The sequence below is a fragment of the Lycium barbarum genome, chromosome 2 (genome assembly GCF_019175385.1).
Source record: "Lycium barbarum isolate Lr01 chromosome 2, ASM1917538v2, whole genome shotgun sequence".
NCBI classification, from domain to species: Eukaryota; Viridiplantae; Streptophyta; class Magnoliopsida; order Solanales; family Solanaceae; genus Lycium; species Lycium barbarum.
The window spans coordinates 584,293-607,484 of record NC_083338.1 but is presented as its reverse complement, the minus strand read 5'-3'; the positions used below and the strand labels follow the sequence as shown (position 1 = coordinate 607,484).

Here is a 23,192-nt window from a genome sequence, read left to right as displayed (position 1 = left end):
TTTTTTTTTTTTTTTTTTGTATTTTAATTGAAATTTTCTGGTACTACACTTGTCACTCTACTGTGATTGGTTTTGCCTATCCTATTATATATACGTAGATAGATATTCCGAGTACATCTATCGGAATATTAATAATATTTTTCATTAACTTTTTAAAGGTGTTCCGACTAAGTTGTCGGGATGTTTGGTCAAAATTATGTTGACTATTTTTATATGACTTGTCCGACTATCGTAGTCGGAATATTTTATTCCCGAAATTTCCTGCCAAACATTACATTGCAGTGGTCAGAAGTGGTGTTGGATAAATATATTTTTTTTAAAAAAATAAAACATAAAAATTGAATTCCCCGTCTATAGTAGTTGAAAAATTGCGACTGATTTTTTGTAATCAGAATTGGTAGTCCGAAAAAGACAATTTTCTGTTAGTGTGTAATCTATATATATAATATAAAGGTAGGCAAAAAAAAAAAAAGATGTGCATCTCTCTTTGGCCATGGATCCCATTTATTTTTTTTTCTCCTTTTTTGACGTTTCTCTCTTATTTTTTTATTTATCTTATTTGAAAAAATCTCACCTCTATAACTCACACCTCTTCACCTTCTACTCTTAATAACACATAACAACCATAACTACCATGCTTTTCATTCCCATAACCCCAAATATTTAATGTTAAATTAATGACATTTTATGATGTTTCAACATGTATTCTTCTGTAAGTTATTTTTTTAATTTAAATTGTCTATGATTGGTTACCATTTCCTAATTGTAAACTTTTCCTTTCAAATGTTAGTTTCTCATAGCATATTTCACTACGGTGATTTACATGAAAATGGGTATGTAATGAAAGCGAAAAGTAGATTTTAGGTGTTTTCCAAAGTTGTATTTGAAATTTTCATGGTTAAACGTTGATTTTCAAATAAAGTGAAAAATTTCCGAAAATAATTCTCATGGCCAAACGGGTCCGATTCGTAAAATATTTATCGAACTCTATCCGTAAGATTTGATGGAAACAGGGGTAAAAATAAATTTAACTATAAATATCAAGAAAGTCTCATCAAATCCTAAAATTTACAAAATAAAAAACTACACTAGACACTAAGTAGATACTAATTAACCGAAATTGATGCATTAGACCTAGAATATAAATTAAAAATAACAAAAACTACAAATTGCATTTCTAAATTTGTGTGTTACCTGCTAATTTCATTTTTTTCATCGTTTACGTCAAATCTAACACTCGGAGTGCGGTAAATATATAAAAGAAACTAAAAGTGCTAACTTTTGACAAATAAAAAAGACAAACACTGTAAAGTGCACAATTAACGGACTATTTTTAACCTACCCTCCAACATAAGAGACCAATTTTTCATTTTATCAAACAAACACCATACATACTTGACCCTTTTTGGGCTACATGTCAACGTTAACCCGAGTGAACCCAAAAAGAGAAGGGATTTTTTTTTATAAAAAAGAAATTCAAAAGAGAAACCCCATTTGGTTAAAATTCAAGAATTAAAGGTAACTTACAAATGAGCCAACTGTATATCTTTTTTTTTTTTTTTTTTGGTTCAAAGTTTAGAACTTTTTGCTTTTTTAATGAAATTTTATGGCTTTATATGCTTGTTTTCTTTGCTTATTTCGGGTTTCATAGCAAATAATAATATCATCAAGAAAATGAGCCATTCATCAGTGAAATCAGACGAGCAAAAAAATTTTTTTTTTTTAGTTTAAAAAGCATATTGGAGAAACCCCATTTAGTTAAAATTCAAGAATTTGCAGCTTAAAGATAAATTTTTTTCTTCCTTACAAATGTGCTAACTGTAAGTCTTTTGTTTGATAGTATAATGAGATTTTATTTTTTTCAATTATTGAGTTTTGAAAGTGAAAAAGGTGAATCTTTTGGCTCAACAGCTCTTTTTGGTCAAAGTTTGGATCTTTTTGGTAATTTGATGTGTCAGAAACAAAAATAGCTGACTTTCTCATGAATTTTGTGAATGGGTTAACTTATTCTTTGAATTCATTTTGAAATTTTCTGATTCTTTGTTAAAGTTTGAAATTTTTTGGTTTATTTTTGACACCTTTATGTGAAAAATTGATGAAATCTTATGTCTTACTCGGTCATCGTATGTTTTAATTTTATGTTTCATATTGATATGATGGGGATTGACTATTCTGCTTGAAATAACCTGCATTATAGGTGGTCTTCTTTTTTTGCCGAATCACATTTAGAAATGCTTTTTTTTCCCCACGAATGAAAGTTTCGTTGTTTGCCTGGTATGGTTGTGGATTCCTATCCTGTTTTTAGAATTTGGTTTTGTTCCAAGATCATGAAGCTTGAGATGTTTTTTACTAAGGAAAAAAACTGCTTTAAATCCTGTTTTTGAAGATGCTCGGTTAATCCTCGTGCTATTGTGACCTTCCTTATGGATTTTGATTTTAGTATATTCATCCTTCACAAGTTACTTCCGTTAAATTCATTTTATTTCTTGATCAGGTTTTTCGTTTTCAAGATTGTTTCCCTTCTCACAAACAAAGAAGAGAGGGGGGGGGGGGGGGGGGGGAGAGAGAGAGAGTTTGTTGACCTTTTTGGCTTTGTGGTCATGTACACTATTTTGTTTCTGCCATTGGGGCGGAAAGAACAAAGTGCTTCCAGATGGATCCACTTCGTATGTGGGAGGTATTACCGATCAGATTATTGTGAAGACAGGCATAAAGTAGAACGATTTTGTGAATGCAGTTTTCGACCGATTAGGGATTGATCCTTCAGATAAAGTCTTACAGTTTACAGTGAAGTTTGATAAGGCCCAATTGATACGGCTCAGAGACCAAGAAGGTGTCAATATTTTGTTACAATTTAATGACGGTTTTGCCCACGTTTATGCATCAAGTTCAGAGAAGGAGCCTAATTCTGCAGTTGCTCCGGCTACCACTAGGTAATGGTCGTTTTATAATGGTCCACAGGTTCTTATCATGGTAATTATTTTTTGGAGAAAATGACAAAAATGGCCCCTTATGTTTGAGGGTGGGTTCAAAGTAATCCTTTAAGTATGCACTTAACAATTTTGATTCTATAAGTTTGCCAAAAGTTAACACTTCTAATCTCCGTCAAGTATTTATCAAACTCTGTCAGTTAGATTTGATGGAAAATATGTAAAAAAGATTTAACTATAAACATTAAGAAAGTGTCATCAAATCCTAAAGCATGCAACACAAAACACTACAGTAGATACTAAAAATTAAAAAAATAGCAAAAAATACACCTCAAAAAGCTGCATTGGACTTAGAAAATAACAGAAACTACAAAATTGTACCTCTAAATGTAAGTCACCATTAATTTCCTTTTTTTCTCATAGTTCCTGTCAAATCTAACGAACAAAGTTGTGTACATATTTGACGGAGACTACAAGTGTTTAACTTTTGGCAAACTTGAAGGACCAAAACTGTTAAGTGCATATTGAAGGGACTATTTTAAACCTACCCTCAAACATGAGGGACCGTTTTTGTCATTTTTTCAATTTTTTTTTTTTTTTGAATACCTAGAGTTTGATTGTAAATAATGTTGTATGTTCTATCACAGGATTTCAACCACTGAGGTCGAAGCAGTCTCTCTCGGAAGTGCTGAGGATGAACAAGTGAGTGCCGATTCCAATTCTCGCACCTTCACACCAATGGATCACTGATGGAACTCCAGATGCTGCTGCCAACTGGAGTGAATTACTTGTTGGGGAAGGACAAGCCTTTCGAGAACGCTGATGCTTTTAGGAAGAACAAGTGAGTGCCGATATTCTTTGAACCCATTTTGAAAAATTCTGGTTGCTAAAGTTTGAGACTTTTTTATTTTCTTGAGGATTATGGTTTTGTCCTTTTTGCATTTGATGAAATTTTATTGCTTAATATGCTTATCTTGTTTGCTATTTCATTTTTCCAGCAAAAATAGCTAATAATAGCATGGTATGAAGGAACAAGGTGATTTGGGGGTGGGATGGACAAGGGGTGGGGGATGGGGGCGTTGGATGGGTGAGGGAGGAGACAATGAACTTAGAATGTGACTCATGGAACTTGTTTTCCCTACTTCCATTAGGGAAGTCATCTTCTTCATTTTTAAGGAACTTGTTTTCCTAGAGAAAATGTTTTCTAAAACAATTTGCACAACCAAACATGGGAAAATTGGAAAATGTTTTCTTCCGTACCAAACACACCCTTAGATAATGCTTTTGTTCCTATACAGAAGGAAATTCATTATCCTGTTTTTTTGTCACTGGCTGTTGATTCTTATCCTGTATTTAGAATTTGGTGTTTTTCCAAGATCATGAAGCTTGATATGCCTTTGTTTAAAGGAAAAACTGCTTTTACTCCTTTATGTGAAGGTGCTTAGTTAATCCTCGTGCTATTGTGACCTTTCCTATGGATAGCGATTTTACTGTTCTTTCATTAGTAACCTCCGTTTAATTCATTTTATTTCTTGATCAGGTTTTTCATTTTTAAGATTGTTTCCCTTCTCACAAATAAAAAAGAAAGAAAGAAAGAGAGAGTTTGTTGCCTTTTTTGGCTTTGTGGTCATGTACTTGTTCACGATGGGAACTGAAGATAACACATGTCTTTATTAATAGGGTAACGAACACTAAAGATAAAGGCTTATATTTGCATCGCCATCAACTTATTAGACTTGAAACCTGCATTTCCAAAAAAGAAGAATTAAGGAAGAGTTGAATGAGATAATAAAGAACGGGGACATGAAGAATGGGACTAGTATGATTGTTCATGGACTAGTATGATTCATGGGTACATGAAGAACGGGTGCTGAGGTTGCTGCTAAGTTTTTCGAGAAAATGATGGTACACGAGGATGTGAAGCGCGTTTTATTGAAGCCAAATGAGGCTACTTTTGTTAGTATTCTTTCTTCTTTCACGTTTCTCGATGTTGATGTGGCGTTATATCTTGGAAAGCATGTACATGCTTTCATGTTAAAGAATGAGGAGTACTCGAGTGTCTTGATGACGACCGCATTGATCGCATTTTATGGGAAGATGGGTTGTTTGGTATATGCTTCGAAGGTATTTGATGCAATGGTTATCAAGAAGGTTGCGCTTGGAATGCTATGATTTCTTCTGTGCACGTGCCAAGCTTGTCGATTTGGGTTTTAAATTGTTTGAAACAATGTCACATGAATTTGGACTTGTACAAAAGATGCAACATTACGGTTGTGTGGTTGGTTTGAAACAATGTCATATGAATACACAAGGTTCCAGCCAACAGTTTTATTTAGTAGAGCTGATAACTGCAGCAGCTTTTATTTGCAAAATTTTCAATGAGCCTGCCTGGTGATGAAATCTCGACTCATCAAAATCAGCTAAATAAGATACTGCATATGGGTTTTGCACGGAGATTGAAGCACTGGTTAAAGAAAGCTGCAGCGTAGCAGATAAAAGCTAAGCAAATGATAGATTTTTGCGAAACTGCACGGCAGACATGGTTCCCAAGACTGTTTGGCGAGGTATTTCTTTTTGTTTTCTACTTCTGTTTTTCTGAATCTTTTTCTTTGCCCCAAAACTTTGAAGTTATGGAGGGATTTACTAATTAATTAATCTGAACAATAGTCGATCACGATAAACATCATTTAAAGGCAAGCGGTTCTGCTTGATTTTTTCCTGAATGAAGCGTCAAATCCATATGGATTTCAATCACTAGCATTTCCATCACTCAATTGAGTGTTTATGTGTATCTTATTTTGGGCTTTGAACATTACTCGCAACCATTTTGCAGGTATCTTTATGCATAGTTGTTGTATGACAGTGATATCCAGGTCAACCAGTCCGTCTACCTTCCACCAATATAGATATCGGGTAACTCTATCATCTGAGACTTATAAGGGAAGAGTTCTTCCAGTGTCATCTCTCTGCTAGGACCTTGGTTTTCGAGGTTGTTTCTCTCTAGACCAACCTCATTGTGGTTTTTGCTATTCAAGTTATTGTTGCTGAGCAATATCGATGAATATCTTTTTCATTTTGATGTACACGGAACATTGGAACTCTTTTAGGAACTTCAGTGTGCTCTCTTCTGTGATTCCAATTTCCTGACAGATTATCACATGTTTTACTATGATCTTGTCCTTGCGTGTTTTACATGATCTTTAAACATTTTATTATCAACCTGTAGAACTTTACCAATTCATCTTATTTACACTCAAATTCTTCTTTAGGTACTTAAATGTCACAAAGCGCTATGAGCAACCCATAAATTAAGCATACGAATTACGCTAATATACCTCACTGTTAACATTGTTGGATTATGAAATTCTGAAAATGTTTTAGATAAAATGTCAGCCTTAGTGCTGTCTGAACTTATCACTGTGTTGCTTATCTCTGTTGCTCTTTTTCTTTCATGTGGTGAAGTGATATAGCAGGAAATTGTATCTTAGAGCTTGCACAAGATTTCAAGGACACAAGGAACAAAAATGAGGAAAATGAGGTGGCAGAACATGACGATACATCTATCTTCAGAATTATCAATGCCTTGGTTCTGATAATATTTTTTTTAATAACTGAGATATTCCGGAGAGCCAGCCCACACAAGTTTCAAACTCGGTGGATAATGGACCTACCTTTCTACCATTCTCCTCTTTAATGTCAGGTCCGCTCTTATCCCATAAGTGCTTCATTCATCCGTTTTAAGTTTGTTTTCACTTATATGGTTCTTTATTTTTTAGGTTTGTATGCTTTTTGCTATGTTGCTCGGACTCTCCAAAAATGTTGCCACATCATGTCGGATTCTTAAAAAATGCTCTACTTTTGGAGGTTCTAACATGCACACGATGACATTTTTGAAGAACCTGAGGAACATAGCAAAAAAGTACATAAACTTACAAAATAAAGAATCATACAAGTCAAAAAAACAAACCTCAACATGGATGATTCAAAATGTTGCTGCATCCGTGTAGGATCCTCCAAAAATGCACTACTTTTGGAGTATCCGACGATATTTTTCAAGAATTCGAGCAAAATAGGCTTTTCCTCAGCAGTTTGGTTGAATGAACTCACAGCTCACTGTTTCACTTTTGCTAATTTTTTTGTTCTTTTCAACTATAGAATAGAAGAATAATGAAATTCTAGAGATCAGCTAAAATATTTTTCCCTTATACTGCTTTTATGTAGGACTTTTGAATTAAAATATACATGAAGATCAACAAGGGAAGAGATTGAGTTGCAATTTAATTCTTCCGAAGTATTTTTGTTCTTTTATTTTCACACAAAGGTTTGATATTCCAAAGTTGATTGATAGTGCAAGCTTATGAATGTCATAAAATCCAATTTTTAAAAGCGAAAGGCGCAAAGAAACAATAAGGTCCATGAGGCTTGAAGCGATAAAATTTGTCAGGGGGTAAAGTTTTGAACCTATTTTGAAAAATTCTGGTTGCTAAAGTTTGAGACTTGTTTTCTCGAGGTTTATGGTTTTATCCTTTTTGCATTTGATGAAGTTTTATGGCTTAATATGCTTGTCTTCTTTGCTTATTTCATATTAATTGCTAATTATGTCACGAAAAGTGGTTGTATAAAGTTTTCTTAGCATTTTGAGAATTTCTGATTCTTTGTTAAAGCTTGAAACTTTTTGGTTTGTTCGGATTCTGTTTTGACACCCTATTTTATTTGTTGAAGTCCTATGTCTTTCACGATAATCATATGTTTATTTTTATGTTTGGTAGTGATATGACAGAAACTGGAGACTATCCTGCTTGAGATTTACCTATGTAGGTGGTTTTCATTTTTGGCTGACATATTTAAATAAAGCTATCGTTCCAACGACCAAAAATTCTTCATTATCCTGGTTTTGTGGTACTGGTTGTTGATTTGTATCCTGTATCTAGAATATGGTTTGGTTCCAAGATCATGAAGCTTGAGATGTTTTTACAAAAATTTTAATCCTGTATTTGAAGATGCTTGGTTAATCATCATGCTATTTTGACCTTTCTGATGGATTGTGATTTTAGTACATTCAGCCTTCATAAGTAACTTCCGTTAAATTCATTTTGTTTCTTGATCAGGTTTTTAGTTCAAATCCTAGACACTGCTTGATCAGGTTTTTAGTTTTCTAGATTGTTACCCTTCTCCGAAAAAAGAAAAAGAAGGGATGGGAACTGAAGATAAAAGACTCTTTTTTTTTTCTGCCATTGGGGCGGAAAGAGCGAAGTGCTTCCAGATGGATCCACTTCGTATGTGGGAGGTATTACCGATCAGATTATTGTGAAGACAGGCATAAAGTACAATGATTTTGTGAATGCAGTTGTCGACTGATTAAGGATTGATCCTTCAGATAAAGTCTTGCAGCTTACACTGAAGCTTGATAAGTCTCAATTGATATGACTGAGAGACCAAGAAGGTGTCGATACTTTGTTGCAATTTAATGATGGTTTTGGCCCATGAAGTTCGGAGAAGGAGCCCAATTCTGCAGTTGCTCCTAAGATGGCTACCACTAGGTAATGGTCATTTTATAAGGGTCCACAAGTTCTTATTATGGTAATTTTTTTGGAGAAATGACAAAAATGCTCTCTTATGTTTGGGGGTGGGTTCAAAGTAGTCTCTTAAGTATGCACTTAACAGTTTTGGTCCTTTAAGTTTGCCAAAAGTTAACACTTCTAATCTCCATCAAATATTTATCGAACTCTGTCAAATCTAGAAACATCATTCTAGAAATACAAAAATTGTACCTCTAAATGTAAGTCACCACTAATTTCCTTTTTTTCTCATAGTTCCTGTCAAATCTAACGGTCATAGTTCGGTAAATATTTGACGGAGATTACAAATGTTAACTTTTGGCGAACTTGAAGGATCAAAACTGTTAACTTCATACTTACGGGACTATTTTAAACCTACCCTCAAACATAAGGGACCATTTTTGTCATTCTCATTTTTTTGAATTCCTAGAGTTTGATTGTAAATAATGTTGTATGTTCTATCACAGGGTTTCAACCACTGAGGTCGAAGCAGTCTCTCTCGGAAGTGCTGAAGAAGAACAAGTGAGTGCCGATACTCCAATTCCTGCACATTCACACCAATGGATCACTGATGGAACTCCAGATGCTGCTGTCAACTGGAGTGAATTACTTGTTGGGGAAGGACAAGCTTTCGAGAACGCTGATGCTTTTAGGAAGAACAAGTGAGTGCTGATATTCTTTGAACCCATTTTGAAAAATTCTGGTTGCTGAAGTTTGAGACTTTTTTGTTTTATGAAATTTTATGGCTTAAGATGCTTATATTGTTTTCTATTTCATTTTTCTAGCAAAATTAGCTAATAATATACTGGGTATGTTGTTATTGAGAAATTCTGTTAAGGTTTGGAACTTTTTGTTTTCTTGAGGATTATGTTTTCTTTATCCTTTTGCATTTGATTAGATTCTATGGTTTAATATGCTTGTCTTGTTTGCTAAATTCATGTTTCATAGCAAAAATAGCTAATAATATCGCAAAAGGTGGTTGTATAAAGTTTCCTTTGAACCCATTTTGAAAATTTCTGATTCTTTGTTAAAGTTTGAAACTTTTTGGTTTGTTGGGGATTCTGTTTTGACACCCTATTGTATTTGATGAAGTCCTTTGTCTTACACGACCATCATACGTTTTAATTTACGTTTCATAATGATATGACCAAGATTGGGGACTATTCTGCTTGATATTTACCTATGTAGGTGGTTTTTGTTTTTTACTGGCTCACTTTAGGGTGTGTTTGGTATGAAGGAAAATGTTTTCTTGGGAAAACAAGTAGGTTTATTATTTATTTTCTTGTGTTTGGTAAGTAAGCAAACACGAGACAGTGAGCTTAGAATGTCAAGGGGTGGGGATTGGGGGAGTTGGATGGGTGTGGAGGAGACAGTGAGCTTAGAATGTCATTTTGCACAACCAAACATGGGAAAATTAGAAAACATTTTGTGGAAAATGTCTTCTTCCATACCAAACACACCCTTAGATAATGCTTTTGTTCCTATGCAGAAAGAAATTCATTATCGTGTTTTTTCGTCACTGGTTGTTGATTCCTGTCCTGTATTTAGAACTTGGTTTGTTCCAAGATCATGAAGCTTGAGATGTCTCTATTTAAAGGAAAAACTGCTTTTAATCCTTTTTGCGAAGGTGCTTAGTTAATCCTCGTGCTATTGTGACCTTTCCTATGGATAGATTTTACTTTTCTTTCATAAGTAACTTCCGTTAAATTCATTTTATTTCTTGATCAGGTTTTTCATTTTCAAGATCGTTTCCCTTCTCACAAACCGGGGGAAAAAAAAGAAAAAAAAAGAAAGAGAGTTTGTTGCCCTTTTTGGCGTTGTGGTCATGTACTAGTTCCTGATGGGAATTGAAGATAACACGTGTCTTTATTAATAGGGTGACGAACACTTCTGAAACATGAGAAACTATGAAAGATTATATTTGCATCGCCAACAACTTATTAGACTTGAAACCTGCATTTCCAAAAACGAAGAATTAAGGAAGAGCTGAATGAGATAATAAATACTTGTAGATAAAATATTCTGAAAGATAAAATGGATAGATTATAAAACATCTATGACCCTTTTCATAGAAAAATAAATCAATGGTTTATGTTTAGTCGTGGCTTCAATAATTCACCGAAAGAGATTTAGGAAAATGCTTTCTGGAAACTAAAGCATATGTTAGTTGATAGTATAACAAGAAATGATCAAATGAAATGCTAATAGCTAAGTCAAACCAAAAAAATCTACGTAGAGATCAAGTTGAATACCTGGTCACTTTAACTTTTCTGTGCTTTTGCGTTCACGTAATTTTTCTGTGTTCCAAGTTGAATACCTGGCCAAACCACGATTAAGTGCTAACACTTTAAGTACAAACACATTTCATGCATCTATTGGCTTGGTATAATCATCGGCCACGGATAAGTTTTTCAGTTCTCTTTTGTTTTGTGAGACAGTGAAAAATGTCTTTGACTGCTTATTAATTACTTCTCCACGATCTTAGGTGCTGACAATGTTTAATCTGTTGGAATGCCGAACCTGAAAAAACCTGAACATATGCTTCAACTTCTGCCTATTTGGCTTCATATATAGGCAAGAACCTTCACTGTCCAGTCTTGAGAAGAGGGGTCTTGAGTGACCCATATGTGTGTACTTCTTTTATCGGGTTGTATTCGCACGAGGCTGAACTCGGGAGTGCACGCAAGGTGTTTGATGAAATTCCTGAACCGTGTGTTGTTTCGTATAATGCGATGCTTGATGCTTGTGGGAAAAATGGAGGTATGGGTTTGGGGTTCTTGATATTTTCTCGCATGCCGTATAGAGATGTTTATTCATGGACTAATATGATTCATGGGTACATGAAGAACCGGTGCTCTGAGGTTGCTGTTAAGTTTTTCGAGAAAATGATGGTGCACGAGGATGTGAAGTGCGGTTTACCAAATGAGGCTACTTTTGTTAGTGTTCTTTCTTCTTTCACGATCTTCGATGTTGGTGTGGCATTATATCTAGGCAGGCAAGTACATGCTTACATCGTCAAGAATGAGGAGGACCTGAGTGTCTTTCATGACGACTGCATTGATCGCGTTTTACTGGAAGATGGGTTGTTTGGTGTATGCTTCAAAGGTATTTGATGTGATGGTTAGCAGGAAGGTTTGTGCTTGGAATGCTATGATTTCTTCCTAGCTTTGAATGGTAGAGAGAAGCAGGCATTAACGATGTATGAGAAGATGAGAGCAAAGGGGATGCAACCAAATGAGATTACTTTCATGGCAATTCTATCAGCTTGTGTGCGTGCCAAGCTTGTTGATTTGGGTTTTAAATTGTTTGAAACACTGTCAGATGAGTTTGGACTTGTACATAAAATGGAACATTATGGTTGTGTCATTGATCTCGTAGGTAGAGCTGGGCTACTACAGGAAGCACACGATATTATAAAGAAGATGCCTTTTGAAGCTGATCCCACTGTGTTGGGTGCTCTGATGGGTGCTTGTAGACTTCATGGAACTATTGAGTTGGGAAGTGAAGTATCACAGCTGTTGCTCAAGTCTCAACCGAACCATTCTGGGCGATATGTGCAACTCTCAAGCATTTATGCTGCTGCCTTGAGAAAAGCAATGTTAGATGATGGAATACACATGGTTCCAGCCCACAGTTTTATTTAGTAGAGCTGATAAATGCAGCAGCTTTTATTTGCACAGTTATTAATGAGCCTGCTTGGTGATGAAATCTCGACTCATCAAAATCAGCTATAGAAGGAGACTGCATATGGTTTTTGCACAGAGATTGAAGCACTGCATATGGGTTTTGCACATATGGGTATGTTGTTGTGTTGTTATTGCAGTCTTACAGATAAACATTCATCAATTTTTTATTTTGAATTGGTCTGTGAGCTCAAGCTAACATAGCTAGACAGATCAAGGAGATGATTTTTTTTTTTTGGTGAGAATTCACGGCAAACCTGGTTCCAAAGTCTGTTTGATGATATATTTCTTTTTGTTTTCTACTTTTGTTTTTCTGCATCTTTTTCTTTGCCCCGGAATTTTGAATGAGCAGTTTGCTAATTGATTAATCTGAACAATATTGATCACGATAAACATCATTTCAAGACAAACGGTTTTGTTTGTATCCTTCTTGATTCAAGTGTCAAATCCACATGGCTTTCAGTCACTAGCAATTCTATCACTCAATTGTGTGTTCATGTCTATCTCAATTAAGGCCTTAAACATTACTCCTGATCCCAGATTTCGCAGGTGTCTTTATGCAAGTTATTGTTCAAATGGAAGATCCTTTTTTGACGCCTCACTGCTTTTGTATTAGTCAATTGAAAATAGTGAAAAGAAATACCAAGACTTTCACGTTGTTCACAAATCAATGTACAGGTCTTTGTGTAGATAATAGAATTCTCAAATAAAATCTACCAACAAACAAAACTTTATCACTGCATATTACAGTATTCATCTTTGACTGCTTATTAATTACTTGTCCGTGATCTTAGGTGCTGACAATGTTTAATCTGTTGGAATGCCGAACCCAAAAAACCTAACATTACATCAAACACAAAAACCACATCAAAGTTCCCTGTCACTACTCTAATGCATCTTTTGCTATTCATCTTCAATCCTTATCAATCACAACTTTGCCTTTGCCAATTATTTCATATCTTTAATCAAATCTAACTTTCTTGGATATATAGATTTTTCTTTTGGGTTTGTTTCCAGGGTTTATTGGTATTTTGCCACGAAGATTAAATGTTTTTTGAACTGTCCATAGCAAAGGACGGAACATATGGTGAAAAAAGGGTGCCCTAGTTTCTCCATTTTGTCTTCGATCTTCGATCTCTTCTAACTTTTGAATTAGGTTTTTCATGAAACAAGAAAACGACATAAATTGAAGTCTCTAAAAGAAATCGATGGAATAAAAAGCACAGAGCCATTTTCCATTGGTGCTATGATGTTGCCTACATCTAAGAGAGAAGAAAGATGGACTGAGAAAGGAAATACATTTAAAAGTAGAAAATAATTATGATTACAGTACAAATAAGATTATAATTGTCTTTACTGTTCTTTAATTATAAATAATGACAATTTGTTAAACTTAAAATATATTTAATTTTACCTCTAAAATTACTTGATAGTACTAACAGTGCACCAAACTTAAACTCAGAAAGAGTAAAATATTTACCGAACTCTGTTTATTAGATTTGACAGGAAATGAAAAAAACAAAAAAAAAGAAAAACAAAGATTTAATTATAAACACCAAGAAAGTCCCATCAAATTCTAGAATATGTAACACAAAAAATTACACTAGACACTAAAAAGATATTAAGAAAAAATAGAGAAATTACACCTCAAAAATCTGCACAAAACTATAGAAACAAATAAAAAATAGTAGAAACTACAAAAATTGTACCTTTAACTGTAAAAATACATAAATAAATTAAAAATAGTTGAAACTATAAATATTGTACCTCTAAATGTGAGTTCCTGCTAATTTCCCATTTCCATAATTTACATCAAATCTAGCAGACAAAGTTTCGTAAATATTTGGCGGAGACTAAAAGTGTTAACTTTTGACAAACTTAAAGGACAAAAACTGTTAAGTGCATACTTAAAATACTATTTTGAAGCTACCTCAAACATAAGGGACCATTTGGCTTCATATATAGGCAAGAACCTTCACCGTCAAGTCTTGAGATTCGCATGTGAGTTAACTCGGGAGTGCACAGATGGTGTTTGATGAAATTCCTGAACCGAGTGTTGTATCGTATAATGCGATGCTTGATGCTTGTGGAAAAAACGGGGATATGGGTTTGGGGTTTTCGATGTTTTCTCGGATGCCGTATAGAGATGTTTATTCATGGACTAGTATGATTCATGGGTAAATGAAGAATGGGTGCTCTGAGGTTGCTGTAAATTTTTTTTCGAGAAAATGATGGTACACGAGGATGTGAAGCACGTTTTATTGAAGCCGAATGAGGCTACTTTTGTTAGTGTTCTTTCTTCTTGCACGTTTTTGGATGTTGGTATGGCGTTATATCTAGGGAGGCAAGTACATGCTTACATGGTAAAGAATGAGGAATACTTGAGTGTCTTCATGACGACCACATTGATCGCGTTTTATGGAAGACGGGTAGTTTGGTATATGCTTTGAAGGTATTTGATGCGTTGGTTATCAAGTAGGTTTGCGCTTAGAATGCTATGATTTCTTCCCTAGCTTTGAATGGTATAGTGAAGCAGGCATTAACGATGTATGAGAAGATGAGAGCAAAGGGGATGTAACCAAATGAGATTACTTTCGTGGCAGTTCTATCAGCTTGTGCGCGTGCCAAGCTTGTTGCTTTGGGTTTTAAATTGTTTGAAACACTGTCACATGAGTTTGGACTTGTACATAAAATGGAACATTGTGGTTGTGTCGTTGATCTCATGGGTAGAGCTGGGCTACTACAGGAAGCATACGATATTATAAAGAAGATGCCTTTTGAAGCTGATCCCACTGTGTTGGGTGCTCTGATGGGTGCTTGTAGACTTCATGGAGCTATTGAGTTGGGAAGTGAAGTATCACAGCTATTGCTTAAGTCTCAACTGAACCATTCTGGGCGATATGTGCAACTCTCAAGCATTTATGCTGGGTAGAGAGGTGGAACCACGCTGCTGCCGTGAGAAAAGCAATTTTAGATGATGGAATACACAAGGTTCCAGCCCACAGTCTTACTTAGTAGAGTTGATAACTGCAGCAGTTTTAATTTGTAAAACTTACAATGAAATCTGGACTCATCAAACAGATCAAGAAGATGATACATTTTTGTGAAAACGCACGGCAAACCTGCTTCCCAAGTCTGTTTGTTGAGGTATTTCCTTTTGTTTTCTGCTTTCATAATTTTTTTTCTTTGCCCTGAAATTTTTAAGTTATGAAGTGGTTTGCTAATTAATTAATCTGAAGAATAGTTGATCATGATGAACATCATTTAAGGGCAAGCAGTTTTTTATCCTTCCTAAGTGAAGTGTCAAATCCACATGGATTTCAGTCTCTAGCAATTCTATCACTCAATTGTGTGTTCATGTCTATCTCAATTAAGGCCTTAAACATTACTCCCGATCCCCAATTCTGCAGGTGTCTTTATGCAAGTTATTGTTTAAATGGAAGATCCTTTTTTGATATCTCACTGCTTTTGTAGTAGTCAATCAAAAATAGAAAAAAGAAATACCAAGAGTTTCACGTTGTTCACAAGTCAATGTACAAGTCTTTGTGTAGATAATAGAATTCTCACATTAAAATCTACTAGCAAATAAAACTTTATCACTGCATAATATAGTGTTCATGTAGATTTGATTTCATCTGGATCACAATGTTTTATGCGCGGATTGTACCTCAAGTCCCCTTTCCTAATCACAAGATAAACTGAAGGTATAACAATAGTAAATACGCATTTCGAAGATTGATCAGATAGTATAATTCGGAAAAATAAAGGATTTAACGGTATTAGTGGCTCTCTCTCTGATTTTGAAAACTCGTGAATATTTTGTCTCTCCCTCTTCAATTTGATAACTTTCAAGGTCCATTGCTAGGTAATCTTTCTTTTTGCAAAATTTTTCTGTTTACAGGATTCATATTTTTCCATTCTATATAATAGTTAAAACATTTTTGTATCATCAATTGTTCTCTTTTTTTTTTTTTTTTTTCCAGCTGTGAAAAGATGGATGATTATGTAGGATCCTGTTCAAAAGAATGACTCAAAAAACTGCTTATAACCATAGAAGGAATATCACTAGTAGCAACTGGCAAATTTCTATATGTTTCTCTGAAGAGATTTAAAGACTAATCCACAGTCAGCTTATAACTGAACCGTGCTAGCATTTGTAATGTGGGAAAAAAAAAATGAAGGGTTGGACTGAGTTGGACCATTGAACTTTATAGAAGAGAAGTTTGCTAATTCCTTAACAAAATTGGCTTCTGAAAGAGAAGTTATTAAGGCTAATTTTGTGCAATTTCAGGAGTGGCTCCAGAAGAATGGTCCATTCGATGTTGTTGTGGACCGTGCACATGTCGGCCTTATCACTCAACGAAATTTCATCTTTCAGCTCAGATCTGTTTGTTAAATAATTGAGACATATGAGTGAATCGAAGAAGTTATTTGCACAAAAATAGCGCTGGTGGTCTGGCTCAACATCCTAAGAACAAGAAGTTGTTAGAAAGCTGGAAAATAGCGAGTGCACTTTACTGCCTTTTTGTTTAGCAAGGTCATCAGAGGGAGAAACAGAGAAAAATTATCTGCAAACATGTCTGTTTATAGGGATCTTCTCTCTGGTGATGAGCTTGTCACGACCCAAATCTGACACTCAGGTCGTGACCGGGCACCCGTCGAGCTTCTATCCATAAGGCGAACCTTCTAAGCTAATCATGCAAAAATTGACAAATAAAATTAATAATACGCAAAGTCTCATAATATAAAGAAAAGTGCGGAAGCGAAATACAAATACTTAGTCTTGCCCATAAACCCCATAACAATGTCTAAGTCATGGAACTACTAGTCTGAATATAAAAGTACGAGATGTAGCTCGGAATACTACTAAGTCAACGAAAGAAGAAGAGGCCGCCATGATCGAATGGTGGCTCACCTCGACTGAACTAGACTGAACTAGACTGAACAAAGCTGGAATGAATCAAGTACCGGCTACCTGGTCACCGTTAACCATACCTGCACACATACAACATCAACAAGCGTGAGTCTAAAAGACCCAGCAAGATCATCAGCACTCTCAGCTTACCCCTGGGGCAAGTCTTGAAATCCCTGATAATGTATAAAAACAATTACACAGTACAAGTATATTAAATATATACAAACACTGAAGCTAAAGCTGAAATCACGAAGCATAAACAAGCAAAACATGAAATACTCTAAATCTGAATCTATGCTCACGGGACATTGTACGTATTTATCTATGTCTTACCCCGTCTTCCGGAGAGGGCATTATTTACCCCCCATCTTACCCGGACGAGTAACACATGAAATACATTGAATCTGCATGTAGGCTCACGGGACATAGTACGTATTTGTCTATGTCTTACCCCGTCTTCCGGAGAGGGCATTATTTTTACCCCTATCTTACCCGGACAAGCAATAGATGCAATACACTGAATCTAAATCTATGCTCACGGGATATAGTACGTATTTGTCTATGTCTTACCCCGTCTTCCGGAGAGGGCATTATTTACCCTCATCTTACCCGAACGAGCAATACATGAAGTGCACTAAATTTGAATGTATGCTCACGGGACATAGTACATATTTGTCTATATCTTACCCCGTCTTCCGTAGAGGGCATTATTTACCCCCATCTTACCCGGGTCACTTAAGATTCTAGCATCTATCTTTCACTGAGCATCAACGAGATCTGTGGAAGTATGCCCCTCTGAAGATATGATAAGTGGAACATACATTCAATCAATACCACTTCTAAACTTTACATTTATATAAATAGTATCTATTTAAGCGAAATTACGCTAAAGTACTCATATGATCATTACTTTAGAAACATGAAAATTATCCAATTTAGATCATGCTTGTCCACTCACACGAACTAAATGGTTTAAATGCATACATACAACACAAACCATATGTTTTTTATGAAAAGCAAGTAAACTAAAAGTTTAAGCCTCACTTGCCTTATAACCGGAACGCAACCTCTCTTGAAATGCCAAACTCTCTTCAACAATCTCCAATAGCCTTAATCTATCCAATAACATAGATAAATGGTCTAAATTAGTCTAGGAAAACTAATCCTATAATTTTAGGTTTAGAACTAAATCTCAACCTTCTATACTTTGATCCATAATTCTTTTAAAAAGTAGAACTTGTATCTCCATATATACCCTTACTAAACAATTCTACAATATTTTTTACATAACCCCAACACCCAAAATGAATACTAATATTTATAGTATACAGAAAAAGGGTGAAAGAAGGAAAATAAACATCCCAAAATAAATTCTAATATTATAGAGTGTACAGAGAAAAGACGAAGGGAGGGAAAGAAACAAAAATGGGCAAAAGAAACAAAATGGGTACTATATAGTTGCACGTGAATTGCAGCAAAAGAGTGGCAACTTTTGCAATTTGAAATCACCCCCTCTACAAATCCTACCATTCTTGTTAATATCCAAAATCACTCTGCAACATGCTTTTCTTTTTAAATACTAAAATAATAACATACTATGTACCTGGAATTTTTTTGTCTTTCTTAACCGAGAGAAATCTTTCTCTGTAATGGTTCTTGAACGCAGTAGTACCAACTGCCCTATGCGGTTCTCCTTTTTTTTTTTTGTTCTTTTTAGTCTGGGAATAGAATAATGATTTTTCTATCTCTCCACTTTCATCTAAAAACTGACCAATAGCTAAGTAGTGGGCCTGACCCACTAATTTACTCTTAACCAATTCACCAACTAATATTATATCATGTAAATAATATTCAACTGCTAATTTATACATACATGTTATATGGGTATAATTAGTACACGCTCCAATATGAAACTCGTTAAAATTAAATACTCTACATATAAGGAAGTAATTCTAAGCACTTGAAATTTTTTGGGTTGTTACATTCTCCCTCCCTTAAAATAACGTTCGTCCGCGAACGTAAGAAAAGTTCTACCCTTGGTCAAAGATCAACGCATTGGCAAACCTTAACTATCTTAACAAGTCTCTTAGGTCTACAAAAATTTTGGCAGAATTTCCCCCGTAATTAGGACTAATGCTATCTATATACTTGTTTTAAAATAGCTAATAACAACAACCAACGGTCATAATTTATAAACTAACATATACTAGGGAGTTCCGGGCGACTCCATACCATAAATCACATGCAAAATGGGGCACCGGGCGACCTCGTACCATCATGCAAAATTTCAAATAAAGAATATAACACCAATGTATCTCGAACAAATCAACATATAAATATGAACAAGTAAATCCATGATCTAGTACACATGTAACCAATGCACATACGCACTAAAACTTCTTTTGGTCACGATATGATCCATTAAAGGATCCAAGATTCACTAAAATGTCTAATCTTCCTAATAGAATGCCTCATGAATGTTTTCATGCCTAGGCGCAAAGATGACAAGAAAACTATTAATATTTGCATAAAGTAAATTGTATACCTTAACAAATGTTGGATAAGTAGTGGATTCCTTTCTGTTTAAATTTCTCTTGGCTAGTAATTGGAGTAGTAAACTTTTTCTTGAAACTAACAGTGCCCATTTAGATATTTGTAGTATTTCTGGTTCATAAGCCCATAGAATATGGACAAAAAAAAATCATGACTAGCTAACTAAATGATAAAAGTGCAGATAGCCAATATTCATTGTCAACAAAAACACTTTACACCAAGTAATGTATGAATAACAAATTAGCAATTTCACTTAGAAATAAATATTACTCCTAAAACTTTCTATTCAAATCAACAGTGGCTCATTTAAGTGATAAAACCACGATTACCCAAGTAATAAACCATTTCACCAACTAATAAATTATTACTTACTTAAAAAATCAAGATAGGATTCACTTCATACAAATACTATCCTGTAACCACCACTCTACCTTATCATTTCAAAACCTAAATGACAACATGTGAAAAGAAAAATTAATTATGTATATACAGAAGTCCACAAATATCAGGTCTTCCAATCTGATAAGTGAACAAACATAGGGAAACTATTTATAATTGATAAAGTAAATTGCACATAGATTGCATTCCTTTTTTGTTATATTGGTACCAACTTAAAATCCAGGTGTTTTAGTATGTGTGATAATGCAATATATGGTAACCTCTTATGTATACATATTTACAATATAAATCACTCCACTATCTTGCTTAACATCCTCAACTACTAGAGATCAAATAGGACCTCATGAAATACCTCTCCTAGGCTCTTAAGACATTAGGTCAAATTCCCGATTAGCATTGATCCTTTTTTTTTTTAGCCACCATCCTTTATCATTCGTGACAGAAGGCATAACCTCATGCACTTCATACGGATTGATTGTCTCGTTGCTTACCCAACTATTACATGCTGCAAGCAATTACTGAAAAGCTATTAATATTGAAGATAACACTGCTAATTCTGAAACTGTTTGTACTGTCACCAATCATAAGAGAGGCTTACAAAATATGGAACATTTGATTCACATCTCTTACCCTGTCTTCGGAGCGTTAGTCTCGTGGCTACCCACCTATAGTGGTCCATGGACCGTTCGGCTTACCCGAAAACACTGCTAAATATAATATACTACTGATGAATTACTGCTTATGGGACATGGGATACCTGACCCGCATGTCTTACCCCATCTTTGGTGCATTGACCCTGCTTGACCCGCCTTGCGCCGTGCACCAATAACATGTCTTACCCGGATAATAACAAGATGCTTCTAATGAGCATACTAATTCAACGACTGCTGAACCTAAATCTTATATATCGTACTTTTGCTGCAAATATTGTAAGGATAGTGTAAGAACTTCGTATATCAACCCGAATCGTTGTTGTTATATCTGAGATGGCCCTTTTATCTTGAGGACCTGTTGTAAACTCTTAGGATCAATATTGAACCAGCATGACTTCTTAGTACATATAGGTCTGTCATAATTCTATATACCAAATTGTCGTGGTCAATTCTCAAATCTGGGTGTTGTAGTTCTCCTCATGTCTCTTTATCTATTTAGAAGTTTGTGCTACTACTTTAAATTTTCGTACCCTAAGGCAAGCCATATACTTAGACCGTTCTACTTATTGTTTTAAACATCTAAGGTCCAAACTCATCTCCTCATCAAAACTGAATTGTCTTCTAAGTTGCGCAAGTAAAAAGTGTTGTGATAGTCAAGTTTGCTACATGATAGTTTTCATGTTCTTGTTAAATACATAAAACGATATACTTCCACTATTTCACCTTTCTCAATATCTTCAGAATCCTTTTAGATGTCATATTTAGCTCGACTCATACCAACTTGATATGGTATTCTAGTAGAATTTAATTCTCTTAGTACTCAACACATATAGTACTCACAGTATCCGCAGAAACTGTTATCATAGGCTCCTTGCTATAGCAATAACACCAATACGGATTTGAACTCTTGGTTCCTTAAGCCCATAAAGACTGAACACAAGTCATCTACATCCATAGGTCTAGAAAACTACTTCAGTATATCAAGTTAGAATTCTATTACCTTCATAGGTAAAACATCATATACATCTTAAAGATTCATTTGGAACTTGCAAATCGTGAAAATGTCCCAAAAGTTAAAATTCCACTCTAGCGTCCAAGGCACCATTATACAAGCTAAACACACACTTCTCGACATTTACTGGACTTTTGATACAAGGAATAACCTTTCCTGAATGCAACTACACATTCACTTCCATATAAGGCTAAGCTCCATTTTGATGAAAACAATCAATCCATGCTCAACTTGACCTTTGGAAAATCTCAACCAAACTTATAAGGTTCACTAGTCTTTCTCCGTCTAGAATTATAATTGCCCTCCTCCAATAGGCACGATTTTCCATAAGACACTACCCCACTTAGGCTGAAGCTATAATAACTTGTCCTACGACTCAATTTCCTTATTCTTCCATATAAAGTATCAGCATTCTAACTATTTTTCTTAAACTCATGATAGGCAAAGCATAACACATATTAGTTAACTGTGGAAAAATAAATCATGTTCGATGTTGGTCACTTCACAACCTCCAAATGTCACAAACATCCTCTATAACTAGACTTTTCATTTTGTTGATGCGGGAAAAACATCCTATACCCTATGTCTTATTCAAACTGATTAGGCAGACAAATCCTGGTACACTAAATCTCATGCTCAACGTCTTACTTTATAACTGAAGGTGCTTTCGGCTAAAAATAAGTCTAGCATTGTACTCCCTACTGGTCATAAGAAATAACTGACGTTGGGATTGTACTGAGCCTGACGCCCAACACAAATCTAACTGCAGTGGCAAAAGTGTCATGCTATGTTGAGTCTGGCGCTCAATGCAAATCTAATTGTGATGGCAAAAGTGCCCTGCTATCTGAATTTGGAGCTCAATGCACTGGTGACTATATGGGAAAGCATGCCCATTCTAAGAAGATAAATACAAATCATAAGAAGATAAATAAAAATCAATCTAATGAGGTGTGATATCACTTAACTATGATGTATTCAACACAGAAACTTAACAAGATTAAACTCCTCTTTAACACACCCTTTCGAAGTGCAAAATCCTTGAAGGTTTATAGTCACTACTGCTAAGTAGTCCGGAACTCTCCAAAACCCGAACTGAAATATGTTGTAGTAGTAGGTTTATCTGATTCAGCCAATGTGCAAGTCATGAAGATTGAAATGTCAATGTCAATTCTCCATATATAACATACTCGATAGCCTTACATAGCCAACTGAATACGCTAAACAGAACTAATTTTCCTCAATGAGTTGCAGTAGTCAACTTTCATGAATGTGACATAAAACCGTCGTCTTAATTTGTATTTTGCTGAAATTCCATTTTCTATTACCATTTACACTCAAGGAAATTTACTTAATTATGCTCATATTATCTCAAGTATAACCTATATGCACTGTAGTTCACGCTTTACTTGTAGCCTTGCTATATGTGTCACTGATTGAGTAGGCGCAATAGTCGCTCAGCTGACTGAACCTATGATCCCACTTCGACAAA

The 23,192-nt window shown here is 35.0% G+C and overlaps 1 long non-coding RNA gene and 3 pseudogenes across 1 annotated transcript; 3 read left to right on the top strand and 1 right to left on the bottom strand.

The window, feature by feature from the left end:
- The window catches only part of LOC132625090 (receptor-like protein 9DC3), a 49,514-nt pseudogene that overhangs the window by 10,215 nt on the left and 16,107 nt on the right, over positions 1-23,192 (bottom strand).
- LOC132625134 (uncharacterized) lies at positions 1,566-4,604 on the top strand. Its single transcript, XR_009576663.1, has 3 exons — positions 1,566-2,933; positions 3,578-3,771; positions 4,471-4,604. It is a non-coding gene; the product is annotated as an uncharacterized LOC132625134 (long non-coding RNA).
- On the top strand, positions 11,023-12,637 carry LOC132624211 (putative pentatricopeptide repeat-containing protein At1g10330; annotated as a pseudogene).
- On the top strand, positions 14,197-15,572 carry LOC132624205 (putative pentatricopeptide repeat-containing protein At1g10330; annotated as a pseudogene).